At 41.9% G+C, this 22,544-nt stretch overlaps 1 pseudogene; it reads left to right on the plus strand.

Annotated features, from left to right (window-relative positions):
- Positions 1 to 423: 423 nt before the first annotated feature.
- Positions 424 to 21,701, plus strand: LOC101594448 (annotated as a pseudogene).
- The last annotated feature ends 843 nt before the right edge of the window (positions 21,702 to 22,544 follow it).

Below are 22,544 nucleotides of genomic sequence, written 5' to 3' on the forward strand. Positions count from 1 at the left end.
GAGGAATAATGGGGAGGGGAGAGAGGATAGCTAATCAAAATGAAAGATTACAAATATGCCATGTGGAAATTTACATCGTTACCTAACGAATGATACATGATCTCTAAAAAGAGTTGGGGACTGGCTTAGCAGTTAAGGACTTTTTCTGTGAAGCCTAAAGACAACAGGTTCAACTCCCCAGAGCCCACGTAAGCCAGATTCACAAGGTGGCACATGCGGACAAGATTATACACATGTCTGGGGTTCATTTGTAGTGGCTAAGGCCCTGGTGTGCCAGTTCTCTCTTGCTCTCACTCTCATAAAAAAATAAATAATTTTTTAAAAAGAATTTGGACACAAGGACCCTGTGGGAGTGGATAATACTGAGCCCAGCTGCCATAGGTTGTTACAGGAAAATCCCATTGCCAAGGATAATACCTTCCAATGAATTATCGGTCAAGAAGACCACCAAAGCAATACAGACTATTGCCAAGGCTCTTGTTTGCTCACCAGAATGACATGGTAAGACCCTGTTGCTGAAAACATCACATCCTTTGCTGAACACTGAGAAATCAGGCTGGAACTGAGCTGCAAGCCTCCTTGCTGACTCACTGTCAGAATGCTAGAAACTGCTCTCACTTTTAGGTAGAGAAGCTTTATTTTTCAGATGGTGATTACTACTGGAGAGACTCAGAACTCATCAATGCACTCAAAAAAGTGACAGTTGAGTGTTCAACACTAAATGTGACATTGCTATCACACTCTCCAAGGCTCAGGGACCATTGTGGAAGAGTCAGAGGATGGGAGAAATGCTTTGGAATATTGTCTTCAGACACAAAGTGGCAGTATTCATGACCTCACAGTGGTGTTACCTACACCATTTGGCTCATCAACAGATTGTCATGGTTGACGGAGGAAGGCAGGGCCTGCGGGGGGGGGGGGGGGGGGGGGCGAGCATCAAAATAGAAAAGGGACTACTTGTAAAGAGGTTGGAGAGGGCCATGGTGGCACACACCTTTAATCCCAGTACTTGGGTGGCATAGATCACTGTGAGTTCCAGGCCAGCCTGACGCTGCAGAATGAGCTCCAGATCAGCCTGGGCTAGAGTGAGACCTTACCTCAAAAATAATAATAATAAGGAGCTTTCAGGCTGACCGTGATGGCACACACCTTTAATCCTAGTACTGGGGAGGCAGAGGTAGGAGGATTGCTGAGTTCCAGGCTCCTGTGAGACTACATAGTGAATTCCAGGTCAGCCTGATCTACAGTGAGACCCTACCTCAGAAAACCAAAATAAATAAGGAGCTTTCAGTTAAGATGGTGGCATAGTAGCCACACCAAAGCAGCCAGGGAAAAGAGGGTCAAAAGAAATATGTAATATTTACTTTTCTACCAAAAAGTGAAGGTGTGTAAGGAATTATTAATCCCAGGAGACACCTAGAGCAATCACAAACAGCCATAATCATTTCCAGCTGTGGCTCCAGTGGTCCACCACCAAAAGCTATCTGCCCCAAGGCTTGCCTGAGCTGCCCTGTGCAGAACTACAGTGAAGGGATTCTCTACTCACACCAGCCTTGCAAAGTCAAACCTGAAAGAGAAGATAGCATGGACCAGCTGAGCAGCTTCTGAAGGAGAACACAATAGGGACCATCCAAGAGCTTCTGAACAACTTGGGACACTCTGGACAGCCTTCCCTCCCTCCCCAACCACCAGCACCAGGAACCACTGAGGATCTTGGGTCACCAAGGGATCAGAGCCACCTCTCAGCCACACAGCATCCAGCACAGCTGGTCTGAATAGCAAATCTACCGACCCAAGCTGTCTAGCTGAGCCCACAGCACAACCAAAAGGGAGCCAGGGAGATACTCAGCATAGATGAGACCAGAAGCCACCCCAACAGTTAACAGGATCTTAAACTGGGTCTACCTGCCCCAAAACCAGACATATAGACCTATACTGTAAGTACTAATTGTACCTTCCATGTCAGGGCAGGTTACTAAATAAAAATCCCAGGAAGGAAAAGAATTCAGACTTAGCTCACTTAGACAAAAATACTGATGTTTTATGAGAGAAAGAATTGGCTCACCAGGGCTTCCAGCCAGACATTTGTGCCACCTGGTACACGTGTGTCACCTTGTACATCTGGGAGTCGAATATCAGTCCTATGACTTCACAGATAAGCGCCTTAACCACTAAGCCATCTCTGCAGCCTGATTATACTTTTGGTTGGCTTTGCCATTCTTAAATAAGCTGTGTTTTGGGGTTGACTTTTTGATATTTCTTGACTTACAGTGCCTTTTTGTCTTTTCCTACTGTCTTGGTTGGGGGCAGAGTCTCACTTGGGTCCAGGCTGATCTGGAACCCATTATAGACCAAGAATCTCAGCCTCCCGGTTGACAGGATTAAGGGTGTGAGTCAGCACCTGTGGGTTCCTAGGTCCTCGGGGCCAGCTGCGGTTTCCAAAAAACTGGTGAGTGCAATGGCAAAAGAATCACTTTCGGACTCGGGAGGCAGAGGTAGGAGGATCGCCAAGAGTTCAAGGCCACCCTGAGACTACATAGTGAATTCCAGGTCAGCCTGAGCCAGAGTGAGACCCTACCTCAAAAAACCAAAAAGAAAAATAAATAAATAAATAAAATCACATTCGGGAGACAGTCTCTGTAAATAGCTCAGTTTAATTAATTGGGAAATGGGTTTATAAGCAGTTGAGGGTCGTAAGAGGATTGGATGTACAAGGTTGCTTACTGATGCCTAATTAGCATTTGGGAACATGCATTCTAGCACATAAGCAATGACAGGGAGAAAGTATAGGGTACAGGGAATGGGCTGTGCAAAGGTTGCTGGCTGATACCACATAAGGAGTTTCCTAGGCAACTGGCCAAAGGTCCCAGGGGAAAGCCTAAGTTCAGGTGTTCTGGGCTTGGAGAGGTAGTGGCCTCCTGTAGCCCAGGGGTCCTTAGCCATGCCTGGCAGTTGAGGCCCATCTACTACAAGCTCCACCCTGTGTTTAGCAGTGCCCGACAACTCCCCCTTTATTTTTACAATGCAGCAGTGTCATCCTGAGTGATTCCTTTATAATTTACCATAGGTCCAGATAGAGCTGGGTGGGGCATGAGGACCCAATTAGTAGCAACCTTAGCAATGTTAGTTATTTGTTGTCTGAGAAATTTGATGAAATAGGGCTGCAAGCAAAGAGAGGGCTAAGGAGTAGGAGAAGCCAAGTAACAAGGGTTAGAGAACCAGTTGGTGGGATTCTCAGGCTTGTAGTGGCCAAGCAGCTCCTTGCAGAGTTTTTTGAGAGTTTTAACATTTTGTTTAACAACGTTTGATTCATTAACAAAAAAAACCATTTTTCTTTTCCCAAAACCACATACATTCCCCCATATTCAGCAGTAATTAGGTCTAAGTCTAGATGGTTTTGAAGTACCACACCTGTGAGAGAGTTCAGTTGTCTCTGGAGAGATTCCAGGCTGTTGGTCACTGGAGACACCCAGAGACAATGTTATGCTGAGGCCAACCAGCAGAGGGATAAATATCTGCCTTGGCTGGCACACGTGGAGTTTGTAGGCCACTTTATTTCGTAGAACTATACCTGTGGATCAATCAAGGCTGAGGAACAAAAAGTGGGAGAGGAAACATTTATACATGGGTGGTTACCCCTTCACACCATAGGAGAGCAGGCATCTTGACAAGTGATCCTGGTTATGGAAATATGGAGCAGGCATTCAGTTTTGGTCAGCTTGGAGCTGGACAGGCAGAGATGCATAACTTGACTGGCATCAAAGAGGATGAGGCCTGTCCTTTGCAAATCCAGGGATGTGGTGCACACATGGAAAAAATAGTTATTTTGTACCTGGGTAAAAGATAAGAAAAACTCTGCCCTTTTACCTTCAGAGGTCCAGTCACCCTAACTCTCCCCCCCCCCTTTATTTCTCCCTCTCATGAGAACATGGTAACTGCTGTTAGGGGACAAAGGGCGAAGACATCAGATTGGTTACTACTTTCTGCTAAATGGGGCATGAAGTTGGGGCAGTTAATAGAGTCTCTCCTAGAGAGGGGAACTATCCTAAGGGACCCTGGAAGAGTATTGATGTAGTACAGGAAGTTAGTCCTAGAAGAGAACATTGGGCAGAAGGAATAAATGTAAGCAGTCAATGAGAAGTAAGCACTCCTTTTAAGTAACAGGACATTACAACCTTTTTAAAAATAACCTGGCAAATTATAAGTCACCACCTCAGAGAGAATTTTATTGTTTATCAGTAATCCTCTGTGTAAGTTGAAGGTGACCTAGAACATAAACTCAGTAATTATATTTATGATATCATGTAACAAAGTATGGCATTGTTTACATAAAACTTCAGGTCACCATAGGCTTTAGTTGAACATGACCTTCTTTTTTTCCTTGCTGCTTCATGATGCCAACGCTGTAGGCAGGGCGGGAGCTCTCATGACTCCCCTCCCTGCTCCCAGGGAACTCACCTGGGGTCAGATCTGGTACACGTGGAGGTAATGGCTGAGACAACTGCCGCCCACTTGCCCAAGTCCGGCTTCCCAAAGGGGAAAGAAGGGAGGGGGCACCTGAGACCACCAGGGGCCACTGGAGAAGGAAGGGGGCCCCTGGGACTGCTGGAGGCCACTGGGAAAGGAGGCAGAGACATTGCACCTGAGGTGGCCGAGGCACCATTGTCTTGGCACACATGAGCCTGCCACTGGATCCAAGCTGCTTTGGAGCGCTTGCAAAGCCAGCTTGCAGTTTTGCCACTCTCCTAGTGGAGAAACTTGAAAGGAGATGAAAAGGGAGTGAGGGGAAATTTCCTTCATGACCTTTTCATTTCCTAGCCAGATAAGCTATGCAGGTCCATATGTCTGGGTTGCATGAATCCCCAGAAATCATCCAGGGGACAACCTGGAGGACTTCTTCCCAAAGGAGCTGGTTTAATTCTCCTAACTTTCAAGAGAACCCTTAATCTATGGATCATTGATTCCTTTTGGTGGGAGACTATATTCTCATGATAGAAAAAGAGTGGAAATACCAAGACCAGAGGGCAACATTCCTGAGGGCTGAATAGCACCGCGGGGGATTCCCCAATGGTCAGGACATAAACCTGTCCACAAGTTTAAGAGCCCGGCAACCTGCACTACAGGCTTTTTAAGAGCTTGATGCGTTACCAGCCCTTTGTGTTGGAGAAAATTAGATAGAAGGTGCCAGGTGTGGTGGCGCATGACTTTAATCCCAGCACTTGGGAGGCAAAGGTAGGAGGATTGCTGCGAGTTTGAGGCCACCCTAAGACTCCATAGTGAATTCCAGGTCAGCCTAGGCTAGAGTGAGACCCTACCTCGGAAAAAAAAGAAAATTAGGTAGAAGGTCTTTGCCAATGTCCAACGAGCTGTCAGGGTCCAGGCAAAGGATGGCTGGCCTTCAGTCAATACCAAAGAGTGGCCTTGGTCAAGAGATGTCAGTTGCCAGTTCATCATGTCTGATCACTGGCAATGGCATGAACCAAAATTAAAGAAGGAAAAAGAGAAACCTGCTAGACCTCAAAGACATGGAGGCAAGGCCATATGGACCCATATCTCCTAGTCCCTCTGGGAGAGCACTCACCTATCCTGTCTTGTCTCATAGGGTCCCTGTTCAAGTGCCAGCTATGGGTCCCTGGGTCCTCAGGGCTGGCCGTATTTCCCCCAAAGGCATCCAGGAAACCTTGGTGAGCACGATGATCACAATGACAAAAGAATCACTTTCAGGAGACAGTCATAAACAGCTGGGTTTAATCAATAGGGAAATGGGTTTATAAGCAGTTGAGGGTCCTAAGAGGACTGGATGTAAAAGGTTGCTTACTGATGCCTAATTAGTGTATGGGGACATACATTCCAGCACATAAGCAATGATAGGGAGAAAGTATAGGGTATAGGGGAATGGGCTGTGCAAAGGTTGCTGGCTGGTACCACATAAGGAGTTTCCTAGGCAACTGGCCAAAGGTCCCAGGGCAAAGCCTAAGTTCAGGTGTTCTGGGCTTGGAGAAGCAGTGGCCTCCTGTAGCCTGGGAGTCCTTAGCCATGCCTGAAAGCTCAGGCCCATCTACTGAAGACTGCAGCCTGTGCTTGGCAGTGCCTGACAAACAGCCACCATTAGGGACTTTGGTTACATTAGATTACCTCTTTGTTTTAATCCCCACTCTGCATAAATACCCCATGCAGGTTTTGTTTGCATTTGTATATTGCTGGATTGAATTGCAGAATTTGCCTTTATTTTGCTCCACTCTGCCTACTAGAGTATTTTCATAGGAGGCAAATTCAACACATTGAGTCACTTCTACTGTTATTCTGGGAGTAATATATGAGCCACACCTGGCACCTTAGAATCCTACCCTGAAGATATATAACTTCTGATCTACATGTCTAAGAATATACCACATAATTAGAAAACCCAATCATTGAATTAACTCAAAATGCAAAAATCTACATTGTAATATAAGAAACACAAAAAATCAAGACAATATAATTCCACCAAAAACTGAAACATCATCAGAAATGACCTCTAGTGAGACTTAGATGAAATGCCTGAGAAGTATTTCAAAAGAATAATTGTAACTATGTTTAAAGGAATCAAAAAGAAAACAAACTCCTAAAAGAGAACAGAGGAAACCAATTTAATGAAATAAGGAGGTCAATAGAAAACATGAGTCAGGAAATAGAAATACTAAAGAAAATCCAATCAGAAATACTACAAATGGGGCTGGAGAGGGGCTTAGCAGTTAAGGCACTTGCCTGCAAAGCCAAAGCACCCAGGTTTAATTCCCCAGTATTCATGTAAAGCCAGATGCACAAAGTGGTGCATGCATCTGGATTTGTTTGCAGTGACTGGAGGCCCTGGCATGCCCATTCTCTATATGCCTCTTTCTCTTCTCTCTCTCTTTCTAAAATAAATAATAAATAAACAACAAAAAATAGAAATGAAAAACACAGTAAGTCAAATGAAAATCTCTGTAGAAAAGTATCACCAATAAAATGAACGAAATAGAGAACAGAATATCTAAACTAGAAGGCCAGGTAGCAGATCTAGTATAGTCCAACAAAGACAAAGACAAGCTAATAGGAAGTTATAGATGGAAATTTCAAGATATTTGGGACACTATGAAAAGATCAACCATAAGACCTCAGGGTAGAGTAAAAGGAGAATTTTACTCCAAAGGCTTAGTAGGTGATTTCAACAAAATCATAGAAGGCCCAGGTGTGGTGGCACACACCTTTAATCCCAGTGCTTGGGAGCCAGAGGTAGGAGGATTATCATGAGTTCAAGGCCACCCTGAGACTACAAAATGAATTCCAGGTCAGCCTGGGCTACAGCGAGACCCTACCTCAAAAAGAAATGCAAAATCATAGAAGATCTGGAGAAATGGCTTAGCAGTTAAGGTGCTTGCCTGAAAAGCCAAATGACCCAGGTTCAATTCTACAGGACCCACATGAGCCAGATGCACAAGGTGAGCCATGTATCTGGAATTTGTTTGCAGCAACTTGTGTGCCCATTTTCTCTCTATATATATCATCTCTTTCTCTCTCTCCCTCCCTACCTTCCCCTTTCTCCCTCAAATATTTTTTTTAAATCATAGAAGAGGGCTGGAGAGATAACATAGCAGTTAAGGCATTTGCCTGTAAAGCCAAAGGATCTCAGTTTGATTCCCCAAGACCCACATAAGATGCACAAGGGGGCACATGCATCTGTAGTTCATTTGCAGTGGCTGGAGGCCCTGGCATGCCCATTCTCTCTATCCCTCTCTCTGCCTCTTTGTCTCTCTCAAATAAATAACAATAAAGTTTTAAAGAAAAATCATAGCAGAAAATTTCCCCCAAATTGGGAAAGAGATGTCAATGTAGATATAGGAAGCTTTTAGAACACCACTCAGACAAAACTCTCACCATATTATACTCAAACTACAAAACTTACAAACCAAAGAAAATATATTGAAACCAGTTAGAGAGACCCTACCTCGAAAAACCAAACAACAACAACAAGTCAGGATCCTTCTGTTTGTTGCCTCCAAGAAACTCGCCTCTCCATAAAAGACAGACACTATCTTGGGGTGAAAGAATGGAAAACAGTATTTCAAGCAAATGGGCCTAAGAAACAAGCTGGTGTCATTATCCTAATATCTGACAGGATAGCTTTTAAACCAACATTAATGAGGAAAGGTTAAGAAGGTCATTTTATATTGATTAAGGGAACAATTCAACAGGAAGATATTACAATTCTAAACATATATTCACCTAACATGGGTGCTCCTAACACTATTAGACTTAAGGTCACAGATAACATGAAGCACAATTGTAGTGTGTGACTTCAAATACCCCACCCTCATCTATTGACAGGTTATCGTCACAAAAAATAAACAAATATCTGGATTAAATTATGTCATAGAATAAAGGGTCCTAACAGATATTTACAGAACATTGCACACAAATGCTACAGAATACACATTCTTCTGAGCAGCACATGGAATAGTCTCTAAAATAGACCATATGTTAGAGCACAAAGCAAATCTTAGCAAATACAAGAAAATTGAAATAATTTCTTGTACTCAATCTTATTACAATAGAATTAAACTACAAATAAGCAATAAGAAAAACTACAGAGCACATACAAAATCATGGAGACTAAACAGTGCACTACTGAATGATGAATGTGTCATTGAAGAAATCAAAAAGGAAATAAAAGGACTCATAGAATCAATTGATAATGAAAACACAACATACAAAAACCTTTGGGATGTAATGAAGGCAGTCATAAGTGGGAAATTTATAGTTTTAAGTGCCTATAGTAACAGACTACAAATATCACAAGTAAACAATGCTTCACCTTAAGGTCTTGGAAAAAGGACAAGGCAAACCGAAAACCAATGACAGAAAAATATAATAAAGATTAGGGCAGAAATTAATGAAGTAGAAACCAAAAAATAACCCAAAGAATCAATGAAACAAGAGTTGATTCTTTGAAAGGATAAACAGGATTGACAAACACTTAGCAAATATGACCAAAAGAAAGAAAGAAGAGACACAAATTAATAAAATTAGATGTGAAAAGGCACCACTACAATAGATACCAAAGAAATTCAGAAAATCATAAGGACATATCTTAAGAGCATGTACTCCACTAAGTTTGAAAAGCTGAAAGAAGTGGATGATTTCCTAGATGTATATGACCTCCCAAAAGTAAATCAAGATGATAAGCTATTTATGACAAATCTACAGCCAACATAACAGTAAATGGAGAAAAACTTGAAGCTTATCCACTAAATTGAGGGACAAGAAAAGAGTGTCCACTGTCCCCATTTTTAGTTAATATAGTGCTGGAAGCCCTAGCCATAGCAATAATGCAAGAGACACTCATAAAAGGGATACAATTGGAAAGGAAGATATCAAATTATTATTATTTGCAAATGATATGATTCTATGCATAAAGGACCCTAAAGACTACAAGCAGCCGGGCGTGGTGGCACACGCCTTTAATCCCAGCACTTGGGAGGCAGAGGTAGGAGGATTGCCATGAGTTCAAGGCCACCCTGAGATGACAGAGTTAATTCCAGGTCAGCCTGGACCAGAGTGAGACTCTACCTCGAAAAACCAAAAAAAAAAAAAAAAAAGGACTATAAGCAAACTGTTAAATCCAATAAATACTTTTAGCAACATACCAAGAGACAAAATAAACACAGAGAAATCAGTAGAAATCAGGGAATCTCTCCCATTCACAATTGTCTCAAAAAAAAAAAAAAATAGAGAGAGAGAGAGAGTAACTTGGAATAAAATTAACCAAGGAAGAGGATATCTACAATGAGAACTTTAAAACACTCAAGCAAGCAGCCGGGCGGGGTGGCGCACGCCTTTAATCCCAGCACTCAGGAGGCAGAGGTAGGAGGATCGCCGTGAGTTCAAGGCCACCCTGAGACTCCATAGTGAATTCCAGGTCAGCCTGGGCTAGAGTTAGACCCTACCTTGAAAAACCAAAAAAAAAACATTCAAGCAAGAAATTGCAATAGACACTAGGAAATGGAAAGACATCCCATGTTCTTGGATTGGAAGAATCAATATTGTGACAATGTCAATCCTACCAAAAACAATCTACACTTTTAATGCAATCCCCATTAAAATTCCAATGGCAATAGGATGGTATTATATATATGTAAATAGAAGATAGATTAATGGCTTAAAAGGCCTAAGTGAGGTCAAGGGAAGAGATTGAGTAAAGGAAAAGTGGAGGGAGGGCTAATCAAAATCTAAGAGGATATAAATAAATCATATAGAAATCTACTCTTTTGGACAATGGAACACTCATGAGCAATAGATTGTTACTAGAAAAATTTCAATGCCAGGGATGGAATACCTTCCAGTGAGTTGTTGGCCAGGGAGGTCCCTGATGCCCCCCAAAACATTACAGGCCATTGCCAAGGCCCTTGGTTTCCCACCAGGAATAGATGGTAAGACCCTATTGCCACATACTTGGACTTCAAGACCACTGAAAAATCCTGCTGGAACTGAGCTGATAACCTCCTCCATGTAGATCAGCAAAGAGAAAGCTGGAAGAAGCCATTCTGCATGCATGCAGTTCAATGGGAGAGAGAGAAATCACCAGTGAAGATACTCAACAGTGGACACTGCAAGCCTTATAATTTTGCCAGCCAGGCCAAATGAGCCCATGGGTGCAATAGTGGCATGTCTTTCATGGTAGAAATCAACTGCTCTAATTGGACTGGAGGCCCACTCCATGGGAGGGAATATATCCCTAATACTGAAAACCTACAACAGTGTTAGTCATGAGCCCTAGGGGTGTAACATCTGCTGCTATCTTGCTAAATGTATATGCTATGCTCATCAAACTGCCCAGTAAGCACTTCTCTTAATGTTCATACCCTTATATTAATGATTCTCTCACTTTTGGTAGAGAATCTTCTCTTTTCAGATGGCAGTTACTTGGGATGACTCAGAAGGCATCATGGTGCTGGAAAGAAGTGACAGGAGTGCCCAGCACTGCAATATCTCTATCACACCTTTCAAGGCTCAGGGTCTATTGTGGAAGAGGTGGCAGAAAGAATGTAAGAGCCAAAGGAAGGGTAGGACTCCTTACAATGTGCTTCCCCCAGACACAAAATAGCCTGGATATCCATGACCTCACAGTGCCTGACACTACCTACACAAGATCATCACAATAGGAGGAAAAGATCATGACATCAAAATAAAAGAGAGACGGATTGAGAGGGGGAGGGGATATGATGGAGAATAGGGTTTCAAAGGGGAAAGTCGGGGAGGGAGGGCATTACCATGGGATATTGTTTACAATCATGGAAGTTGTTAATAATAATAATAAATTCCAATGGCATTCTTCACAGAAATAGAGAAAACAATCCTAAAATTCATTTGAAAGCCAAAAAACCTCAAATAGCCAAAACAATTTTGAGCAACAAAAATAAGACTGGTGATATCACCATACCCAATTTTAAGATATATTACAAACCCATAGTAACAAAAAAACAGCATGATACTGGCACAAAGACAGACACACGGATCAACTGAACAGAATAGAGGACACAGATGTTAATCCAGGCAGCTATAGCCACCTGATTTTTGGCAAAAATGCCAAAAATATTCATTGAAGAAAAAGCCTCTTCAATTAGTGCTGGGAAAACTGGATATCTATATATAGAAAGATGAAAATAGATCCTTGTTTTTTCCATGCACAAGAATCAAGTCCAAATGGATCAGGGATCTTAATATCAGACCTGAAACTCTGAAATTGCTAAAGGAAAAGGTAGGGGAAACCTTTCAATATATTGACATAGACAATGGCTTTCTGAATATAACCCCAATTGCTCAGGAAATAAAACCACTAATCAACCACTGGGATCTCATGAAATTACAAAGCTTTTGTACAACAAAGGACTCTGTGAATAGAACAAAGAGACAACCTACAGAATGGGAGAAAATCTTTGCCAGCTACACATCTGACAGAGGACTAATATCCAGAATATACAAAGAACTCAAAAAACAATAAGAAATCAACCCAATTAAAAAATGGGCTATGCAATGGATGCAATAGTGGCACATCTGTCATGGTGGAAACAACTGCCCTCCAATTGGACTGGAGGCCTGCTCCATGGGAGGGAATACATCCCTGATACTGAAAACTTAAAACAGAGGTAGTCATGAGCCCTAGGGGTATAATATCTGCTGATGTCTGGAAAAATGTATATACTATGCTTATCAGGCTGCCCAGTAAGCACTTTTCTTAATATTTGTACCCTTATATTAACACTACTCTCACTTTGGGTAGAGAATCTTCTCTTTTCAAATGGCAATGACCTTCGGATGACTCAGAAGGAATCATAGTGCTAGAAAGAAGTGACTGGAATACTAAGTAACATCTCGATCACACCTTCCAAGGCTCAGGGTCTAATGCAGAAGAGGCGGTGGAAAGAATGTAAGAGCCAAAGGAAGGGTAGGACTCCTTACAACATGCTTCCTCCAGATATAAAATGGCCTCGATATCCATGACCTCATAGTGCCTGACACTACCTACACTAGTGCCTGACACTACATACACAAGACCATCATAAGAGGAGGAAAAGGTCATGACATCAAAATAAAAGAGAGGAGGGAATATGATGGAGAATGGAATTTCAAAGGGGAAAGTGGGGGGAGGGGGGATATTATCATGGGATTTTTTTTCCCCATGGGATATTTTTTATAATCATGGAAAATGTTAATAAAAATTGAGAAAAAAAATGGGCTATGGAACTAAATAGAGAGTTCTCAAAGGAAGAAATACAGAAGGCATATAAACATCTAAAATAGTATTCTACATCATTAGCCATCAGGGAAATGCAAACTAAAACTACTTTGAGATTCCATCTCACTCCTGTCAGAATGGCTACCATCAAGAAAACAAATGACAATAAATGTTGGCAAGGATGCAGAAAAAGGGGAACCCTTCTACACTGTTGGTGGGAATGTAATCTGGTACAGCCATTGTGGAAATCAGTGTGAAGGTTTCTTGAGACAGCTAAAAATAGATTTACCATATTATTCAGCTATAGCACTCCAAGGCATATGTCCTAATGACTCTTCTTACTACCTTAGAGATACTTGCACAGCCATGTTTATTTCTGTATTCACAATAGCTAGGAAATGGAACCAACCTAGATGTCCCTCAATAGATGACTGGATAATAAAGATGTACATTTACACAATGGAGTTCTATTCAGTGGTAAAGAAAAATGAAATTTGCAGGGAAATGGATGGATCTGGAAAGGAATATACTAAGTGAGGTAACCCAGGCCCAGAAACCCAATGTCACATGTTCTCTCTGATATGTGGACCCTAGATACAAATGTTTAGACTTGTGTGTGCACTGGAACCAAAAGTCAGTAGCAGAGGCCAGTAATCTAGAAAAAGTTTATCAGGGAGGGAGGAGAAGGAAGTAGTTTAGGGGATGGTATTGGATATATATATAAGTACAGATTACAGGGAGTTGAATGGCCTAAGTGAGGCCAAGGGAAGAGTAAGAGAAGGGTGGGGAAAGGGCCAATCAAAATTCAAGATATTCTGAATAAGACATGAAAGCCTACTTCTTTGGATAATGGCACATCCAGAAGCCATAGATTGCTACTAGAAAATTTTCAGTGCCAGGGATGGTATACCTTCCAGTGAGTTGTTGGCCAGGAAGTTCCCTATTGCCTCCAAAACATTGCAGTTTTTTGCCAAAGCCCTTGGTTTCCCACAAATAACAGATGGTAAGACCCTATTGCTAAAGGCTTCACATGTATGGGCAGCAAGGTCACTGAAAAATCAAGCTTGTGCTGAGCTAAAAACCTTCCCCGCTGTAGACCAGCCAACTTAAAGCTGGAAAAAGCTATACTACAGGCAGCCCTATGGGAGACAGAAGTCATCAGCATTGAAAACAGTGGACACAGGAAGCCTCAAGTTTGACCAGACAGGCGAAATGACTGAATGAGTGCAATAGTGGCATGTCTGCTCTGGGTGAGACCAACTGCTCTCTAATTGGACTGAAGGCTGGCTCTATGGAAGGGAATACATACCTGCTACTGAAAACCTAGTCAAAAGCCTATGGCAGGGGAGGTCATGAGCCTTAAGGTATAAAGCCTGCTCTTGTCTAGATAAATAATGTATATCACCTGTTTGTTAATTTATTACTAAAGGATATAAAAACTCACCAAACAGTCCTGAAACCACTACACTTAATGTTCATATTCATACATTAATGATACTCTCACTTCTGGTTAGAGAATCTTCCCTTTTCAGATGACGATGACCTCTGGGATGACCCAAAAGGCAGCATAGTGCTGAAAAGAAGGGACAGAGGAATGTCCAACACTGAAACATCTCACACCCTCCAAGTCTCAGAGTCCATTGTGGAAGAGGTGGCAGAAAGAATGTAAGAGTCAAAGGAAGGGTACCATTCCTTACAATGTACTGCCCACATAGAAACTGGCCTTGATATACATGACCTCACAGTGCCTAGCAATACCATCACAAGACCCTCATAATAGGAGAAAAAGATGATGACATCAAAATAAAAGAGAGACTAATGGAGAGAGGGAGGGAACATGATGGGACATGGAGTTGTGAAGGGGAAAGTGGTGGAGGAGACAGTAGGTCTCTGCTAGTAGGCATTCTGCCTCACAGGGGCTGGTGGGCACCTTGCCTGGCACCATTGGCCTCCGGGGCACCCGGCCACTGTCTCACCCAATATTGAGGCAACACTGGCCACCCAGAAGCACCCTCAGTCACAGAGGCACAGCCATTGGGGCTCTGGACAGAGCAGGGAAGGTGGTGGATACCCTGGGGCCAGGGGAGGGCAGATACTCCCTTGGGAGAGGTAGCTCCTTCACATTTCTAATACCTGGCTGACAATGGGACTTCACTTTGAAAAGAAAACAAAGAAAAATCCAGGCATGATGGTGCACGCCTTTAATCCCAGCACTCAGAGGCAGATGTAGGAGGACCATCATGAGTTCGAGGCCACCCTGAGAATACATAGTGAATTCTAGGTTAGCCTGAACTAGAGTGAGACCCTGCCTCAAAAAAAAAACAGAAAAAAATGGGGGGGCAGGGGAGAAAGAAAACGGAGAGAGAAAGATGATGTTGTGAGTCTGGATCTGAGTGAGCCAGGCAATAAGAGAATTCAACCTCTAGCTCGAGTCACGTCCTTAGCAAACTTAATCTCTCCTGTGAGAAATGGAGCAGTCAGACATTTTGGTCAAACAATACAGCCATTCACCCTTCGTGGTGACCACAGATCTCCATCCTATGCTCAGCAGTCATTTAGCAGGTCAACAGTCCCTATGCCAACCAAGAGAAGAAGTAGTATGATGAGATACTAGACATCAGTATGAAGGCGTCCTTAGCTACCAGAGATGGGGTGAACAGGATTTAATCCAGGATCTCAAACTTGCAAGGAAGGCCTACCATGACCCCACACTAATGTTGTCTATCATGTCAGAAGAGGAGCTCACACATATATTTGGTGATTTGGACGCTTACCTCTACATGAAGATTTGTTGACAAGAATAGAAGCAACAAAGCTAAGAGAACAGTGGAACAGATTGGTCACATTCTAGTGAACTGGTTACCAAATTTGAATGTCTACAAAGGCTACTGTAGGAACCACCTGGTGGCCAAAGTTCTTCTTAATCAGAAGAAACAGGACCCAAGAGCCCAAGACTTCTTTCAGCAGTGTCTTGAGTCTCCCTTCAGTTGAAAACAAGATCTCTGGAGTTTCCTAGATTATCTCTTGAAGTTGCCTGGTCAAATTCCCTTAGCTGTTAAAAGAAATCCTTAAATATACTCCAAAAGATCACACCAATGTTCAGCTTCTGGAGGAAGCAGTATTGATAATACAAGGAGTTCTTTCTGACATCATTGTGAATAAAGGTGAATCGGAGTGTTAGTACTACACAGAAAGACTGGAGCACTTGGATGAGAAGCAGAAGGACCCCAGGATTGAGCGTGTAAGGTGCTGCTGTGCCATGGGGAGCTGAAGAGCAAACATGGCCACAAACTTTATGTGTTTCTATTTCATGACATCATTTTGGTTTTGATTTAGCCTGTTACCCACAATGAGTGTCAGTCACTCCCACCAGGTTTACCAGCAGCAGATCCTGGTCCAGAGTTTGTTGTGCTGGAAGACCTGTAGGATGGTGAGCTGCATGTGGAAGGCACCTTTTGGGGAACCTTTGGCAAGTCAAATAAAGCAAAAAATATCTTTAGAGTCTGCTTCCAAGACCTCTTTCCAGGCCAGTCTCACACTCTCTACAAGCCAATGATGTCTTCCATAAGCAGCAGTGGTTCAACTGTATCCAAACTGCCACTGTCTCTTTCCAGCAGGCCTCCAGTACCCCAGAGCTTCAGGGTTTGCCAGCGCTCCACGAAGAGTGAGGAGAACGACCCCTCCCCTGGGAACCTCAGAGCCCAGAGAAGGGCATCCAGGGCTTCCAGTGTCCTGCAGGTTGAAAAAGAGGAGAACACGTCTGAGTGTGGCTCCAATGAACAGGCATCTGAAGACACCAAGAGTGGAAAGGCACACGGAACACAGCCTGGCTTCCGGACAGCAAGGGACAAAGCCCAGTGAGGTGATAAAAGGAATGAGACTTGTATAAAGGAGAGATGGAGAGACTGTTATTTATAAATGTGTACAGTTTAGCTTGCCATAGGATCATCCCTGGGGTTCTCTGTACCTGTTATACCACGTTCATGATTTGAAGGTTTTTTTTTTTTTATTAGCATTTTCCATGATTATAAAAAAAATCCCATGGTAATTCCCTCCCTCCCCCCCCCCCACATTCTCCTTTGAAATTCCATTCTCTATCATATTACCTCCCCATCTCAATCATGGTACTTACATATATACAATATCAAGGTTTGTTTTTTTTTAATGGCAGCTAAAGATATGCAGATTACTGTTAAATTGCAGGCTTTAAAAACTATTTTATTCATTTATTTATAAGACAGAGAGTGAGAATGGGTGTGTCAAGCCTCCAGCCACTTCAAACAAACTCCAGATGCATGCTCCACCTTGTGCATCTGGCTTACATGGATCCTGGAGAATAGATCGTTTGGCTTTGCAGGCAAACACCTTAACTGCTAAGCCATCTCTCCATCCCAAATTGCAGGCTTTTAAAAAAGATATTTTCTTGGATTATTTACAATATGCAAGCTTAGTATTTTTAAAAATATTAATTTATTTATTTGAGAGAGAGAAAGAGGCAAAGAGAGAACTAACACCAATGCTTTTCAAACTTTTCCATAAAATAGAAAAGGAAGGAATACTACCAAACTCCTATAAAGCTAGCTCACCCTGTTAGCAAAAGCAGACAAAGACAGAACAAAAAAAAGAAAATTACAGACCAATCTCCCTCATGAACATAGATGCAAAAATTCTCAACAAAGCCAGGTGTGGTGCCACACACCTTTAAGCCCAGTGCTCAGGAGGCAGAGGTAGGAGGATTGCCATGAGTTCAAGGCCACCTTGAGACTAAATAGTTAATTCCAGATCAGCCTGGACCAGAGTGAAACCCTACCTCAAACAAACAAACAGAAGCCAGGCGTGGTGGCATACGCCTTTAATCCCAGCACTTGGGAGGCTAGAGTGAGACCCTACCTCGAAAAACCAAAAAACAAACAAACAAACAAAAAAGGCCTGGCATGATGGTGCATGCCTTTAATCCCAGCACTCAGGAGGCAAAGGTAGGAGGATTGCAGTGAGTTCGAGGCCAGCCTGAGACTACATAGTGAATTCCAGGTCAGCCTGAGCTAGAGTGAGACCTTACCTCGGAAAACCAAAAAAAAAAAAAAAAAAAAAAAAAAAAAAACTCAACAAAATATTGGCAAACAGAATAGAAGAACATATCAAAAAGACCATTCACACCAATCAGAGATGCGGGAATGGGTCTGTCAGGAGCCATAGAGCAAAAGCCTCTCCATTTTGCCTGGGCCTGCTCATAAGCTGTCTCATTACTCAGAAAGCTGGTCCATCCAGCTTTCTGTTAGGTACTTCTGGAACCGGTCAGCAGACTGCTTACAGAATCTAATCTTTTGCAAAAGACCAATTTATGGTCAGGATGTGAAGCCTGGTGCAGTCAGGATGTTAAGCCATTGAGGCAAGATTAGATGAACACCTAATTACATCCTCTCTAGGTTTCCTGACAATTCCAAAGCCCTAAATCACGTCAGCCAGCTTATTCCCCCACTTTTCTACCCCTATATAACCACTGTGTAAAATATAAAGACTCTGAGGCCTTGACAAACACCTAGCATGGTCTCCTTCTTGTGTCTGTTTGCCTTTTTTCACCCAGGTTAGCTTGTCCTTGAGTCCTTGTTCAACACCCCGCTAGCTGGGGCAGGTTCAACATATGCAAACCAATAAATATAATACACTAAATAAGGACAGAAATCACATGATCAGGCTGGAGATATAGCTTAGTAATTAAGGTACTTGCCTGCAAAGCATAAAAACTCATGTAAAAAACTCCAGGTCCCAGGTAGCCAGATGCAGTGATGCAAGTGCGCAATGTCACACATGCACAGAAGGGACCGCATGTACCTGAGTGTTCACAGCAGCTGAAGGCTCTCGCGTGCCCATATTCTCTATCTCTTTTCCTCTCTTTTTCTGTCTCTCAAAAATAAATAAATACTACTAATAATAATAATTTTTAAATCACATGATCAACTCAATAGATGCAGAAAAGGCATTTAACAAAAATCAACATCCATTTATGATAAAAGTCCTACAGAAATTGGGAATAGAAGGAACATATCTCAACATAATAAAGGCTAAAGGCTATTTCTGACAAACCCACAGCCATCATAATACTAAATGGGTAAAAACTTGAAGCTTTTCCACTAAGATCAGGAATAAGACAAGGGTGTCCACTATCCCTTCTTTTATTTAATATGGTACTAGAAGTCTTAGCCATAGCAACAAGGCAAGAGACACTCATATAAATGGGAAAGAGACCAAATTGTCATTATTTGCAGATGATATGATTCTATACATAAAGGACCCTAAAGACTTCCAGCAAATTGTTAGAGCTAGCTGATAAACACTTTTAGCAACGTACTAGGAGATAAAATAAACACACAGAAATCAGTAGCTTTCCTATATATTAACAACAAACATGCTGAGGATGAAATCAGGGAATAACTCCCATTCACAATTGCCACAAACTAAAATAAAGTACCTTGGAACAAACCTAACCAAGGAAATGAAGGATTTCTACAATGAAACTTTTAAATGCTCAAGAAAGAAATTATAGAAGACACTAGGAGATGGAAAGACATCCCATGTTCTTAGATTGGAAGAACCAATATTGTGAAAATGTCAATCTTACCAAAACATTCTACACGTTTAATGCAATCCCCTATTAAAATTCCAATGGCATTCTTCACAGAAATAGAAAAAAAATCCTAAAATTCATTTGGAAGCATAAGAAAACCCTCAAATTGCAAAAACAATTTTGACAAACAAAAATAAGACTAGTGATATCACCATACCCAATTTTACATTACATTACAGAGCCATAGTAACAAAAATAGCATGATGTAGGCACAAAATAGACACATAGATCAATGAAACAGAACAAAGGACCCAAATGTAAATCAAGGCAGCTATAGCCATCTGATTTTTGACAAAAATGCCAAAAATATTCATTGGAGAAAAGACAGCCTCTTTCACAAATGGTGCAGGGACAACTGATATCTATATGTTCAAGGATGAAAATAGATCCTGTCTCTCTCCATGAACAAGAATCAAGCTGAAATGGATCAAACACCTAAATATCAGACCTGAAACTACTAGAGGAAAAAGTAGAAGAAACGCTTCAACATATTGGCATAGGTGCTGACTTTCTGGCGACATCCCTAGTTAGTTGCTCAGAAAGTAAAACCACTAGTCAACTACTGGAATCTCATGGAATTACAAGGCTTTTGCATAGCAAAGGACACTGTGAATAGAGCAAAGAGGCAACCTACAGAATGGAAGAAAATCTTTGCCAGCTATACATCTGTGGTGTTTGATTCAGGTATCCCACATAAACTTAGGTGTTCTGAATGCTATGTTCCCAGCTGGTTGAGTGCCAGGAGCCACCCCAGCTGGAGTGAGCTCCTCGAAGGAAATGTGGTGTCAGCGAGGGAAGAATGAGAGACACCAGGTTGCTGTTTCAGGTGATTCAGGAGTCTCTGCCTTCCTCAAAACCTTGTGTTTTATTTATACTACTACAGAACAAAAGCAGGTTTATTTTCCAGGAAATATCAAAACACTCAATTTTCAGCAAAAAAAATAGATAGATAGATAGATAGATATAGATCTATCTATATATATATCAGCAAAGTGCTAGACAGACTGATACTAAAAGGCCATTCTTCTAACTTTCTCATACATTCCTTGTAGCCAATCTTAGCAAAGTACTTATTAACCTGTTTGATTAAATACCTATTGTTTTCTGGATAACAAACACCAAGCAAGGCCTGATCAAGCAAGCCTTTCCAAGAAGGGCAATGAGCTATAGCGTACCCCTTTTCCATTGTTATTCACTACTGACTTAAGTTTTCATCACAAATTCCTATAGAGGGTAGAGGTGAGTCAGTAGAATCAGGAAACCTAAATGCATTTGCCTAAGCTCCTCAAGGTGGACTCTGGAATTTCTGATATTGTTATGGGACAATAAAGTAATTATTTTTTTCCATAACTTTGTGAAGAACTCCTTATTAGTCATATTCTTATATTTATTTAGGGAGAATAAGTCTGTACAAATGGTTTTAGTTTCATTTTCTTTCAGCCCTCTTATTTCTCTACAGCAGGGAACAGTTTGAGTTTCCTCTTCTTGAAAGCCTAAAAAAAGACAAGACTGCTATTGTTAATAACAAAACCAAACACAAGGAACTGAATGGTTTCAGCTCCATCATGAAGTTCCAGCCATGTGGAAACCTCCTCCTAGTCAGGACCATGTTAAAGTGTGGGAGTGACTTTGCCTCCACCAATGGAGATTTGGGAATTAATACCTCCTGGAGGCAGTGTATTTTGGGGGTTGGGCTTAAGGTTATTATAGCCAGTGTCCGCTTACCAGTGTTTGGCACACTCTCCTGTTGCTGTTGTCCACCCGATGTTGGCAAGGAGGTGATGTCCACCCTCTGTTCATGCCATTGTTTTCCCCTGCCATCTTGGAGCTTCCCCTTGAGCCTATAAGCCAAAATAACCCCCCCCCTCTTTTTCCCCACAAGCTGCTCTTGATCAGGTGACTTCTGCAAGCAATGCAAACCTGACTGCAATAACATTGGACAGAGGCTTAATACCTAAGATATACAAAAAGCCAGAAAACTAAATAATAGGAAGTCAAGCAACCCAATTAAAAAATGGGCTATGATTTCCTGCTCCAAAGTAATCACTGTGTGCTTACAACACAGAGAGTAAGACCCTTACTATAACAAACGCTGAGAGACCAGTTTGATTCATTGTTGAGTCATTTAATTTCTATGTAGGTGATTTTATGGTCACACTATGAAACAGAAATTTATTGGTATTTCTCCTGTGTAAAGTGTTGCACTTGTTATGCCAGCTGCTTCTACTAGAGGAATTTCACAGGTATAAGGTCCAAGACATGTTGAGTCTGCTGCTTTCAACAGGCATGCAGTCCCAGCCTTCCTCATCCAGCCTTCAGTAGTACATAACAGAGCTTGTCCTAGTGGTTTTGTTCTCACCTACTTCCAATACAGCCTGTTACTTGTAGCTTAAACTGAAAAGAACACTGGAATTAGAAGTCATATGTGGGGCTGGAGAGATGGCTTAGTGGTTAAGGCACTTGCCTGCAAAGTCAAAGGATCCTGGTTCGGGCCCAGAAAGCCAAGCGCCACATGTTCTCTCTCATATGTGGATCCTAGCTACAGATGATTGGGCTTCTGCGTGAGAATGAAAATACTTAGTAGCAGAGGCCAGTAAGTTAAAAAGGAGACATAAAGGGAAGAGAAAGGAAGGGAGGAGGGTACTTAATAAGTTGATATTGTATATATGTAAGTACAATGATTGAGATGGGGAGGTAATATGATGGAGAATGGAATTTCAAAGGGGAAAGTGTGGGGGGGGAATGGAGGGAATTACCATGGGATTTCTTTTTATAATCATGGAAAATGCTAATAAAAATTAAAAAAAAAAAAAAAAAAGGATCCTGGTTTGACTCTCCAGCACCTACATAAGCCAGATGCACAAGAGGGCACATGCATCTGAGTTTGTTTGCAGTGGTTAGAAGCCCTGGAATGCCCATTCTCTTTCTCTCTGTCTCTCTCTGTCTCTCCCTCTTTTCCTCTCTCAAATAAATAAATAAAGAAGCCATATGTGATTAATTCTAACATGCAAACTAAGATTTATTTAATACTTTCACATTGTATTTCCTGTAGCCTGAGTTTATAGACCTTTAACCACGACATCTGTAAGTGTATGTACATTGTCATGCCACAGATGGGAATTTTCTGTGAACCAGTCCTGCATAATGGGGGAAAAAACTCTCAGA

This window comes from Jaculus jaculus, chromosome 3 (assembly GCF_020740685.1).
Source record: "Jaculus jaculus isolate mJacJac1 chromosome 3, mJacJac1.mat.Y.cur, whole genome shotgun sequence".
NCBI classification, from domain to species: Eukaryota; Metazoa; Chordata; class Mammalia; order Rodentia; family Dipodidae; genus Jaculus; species Jaculus jaculus.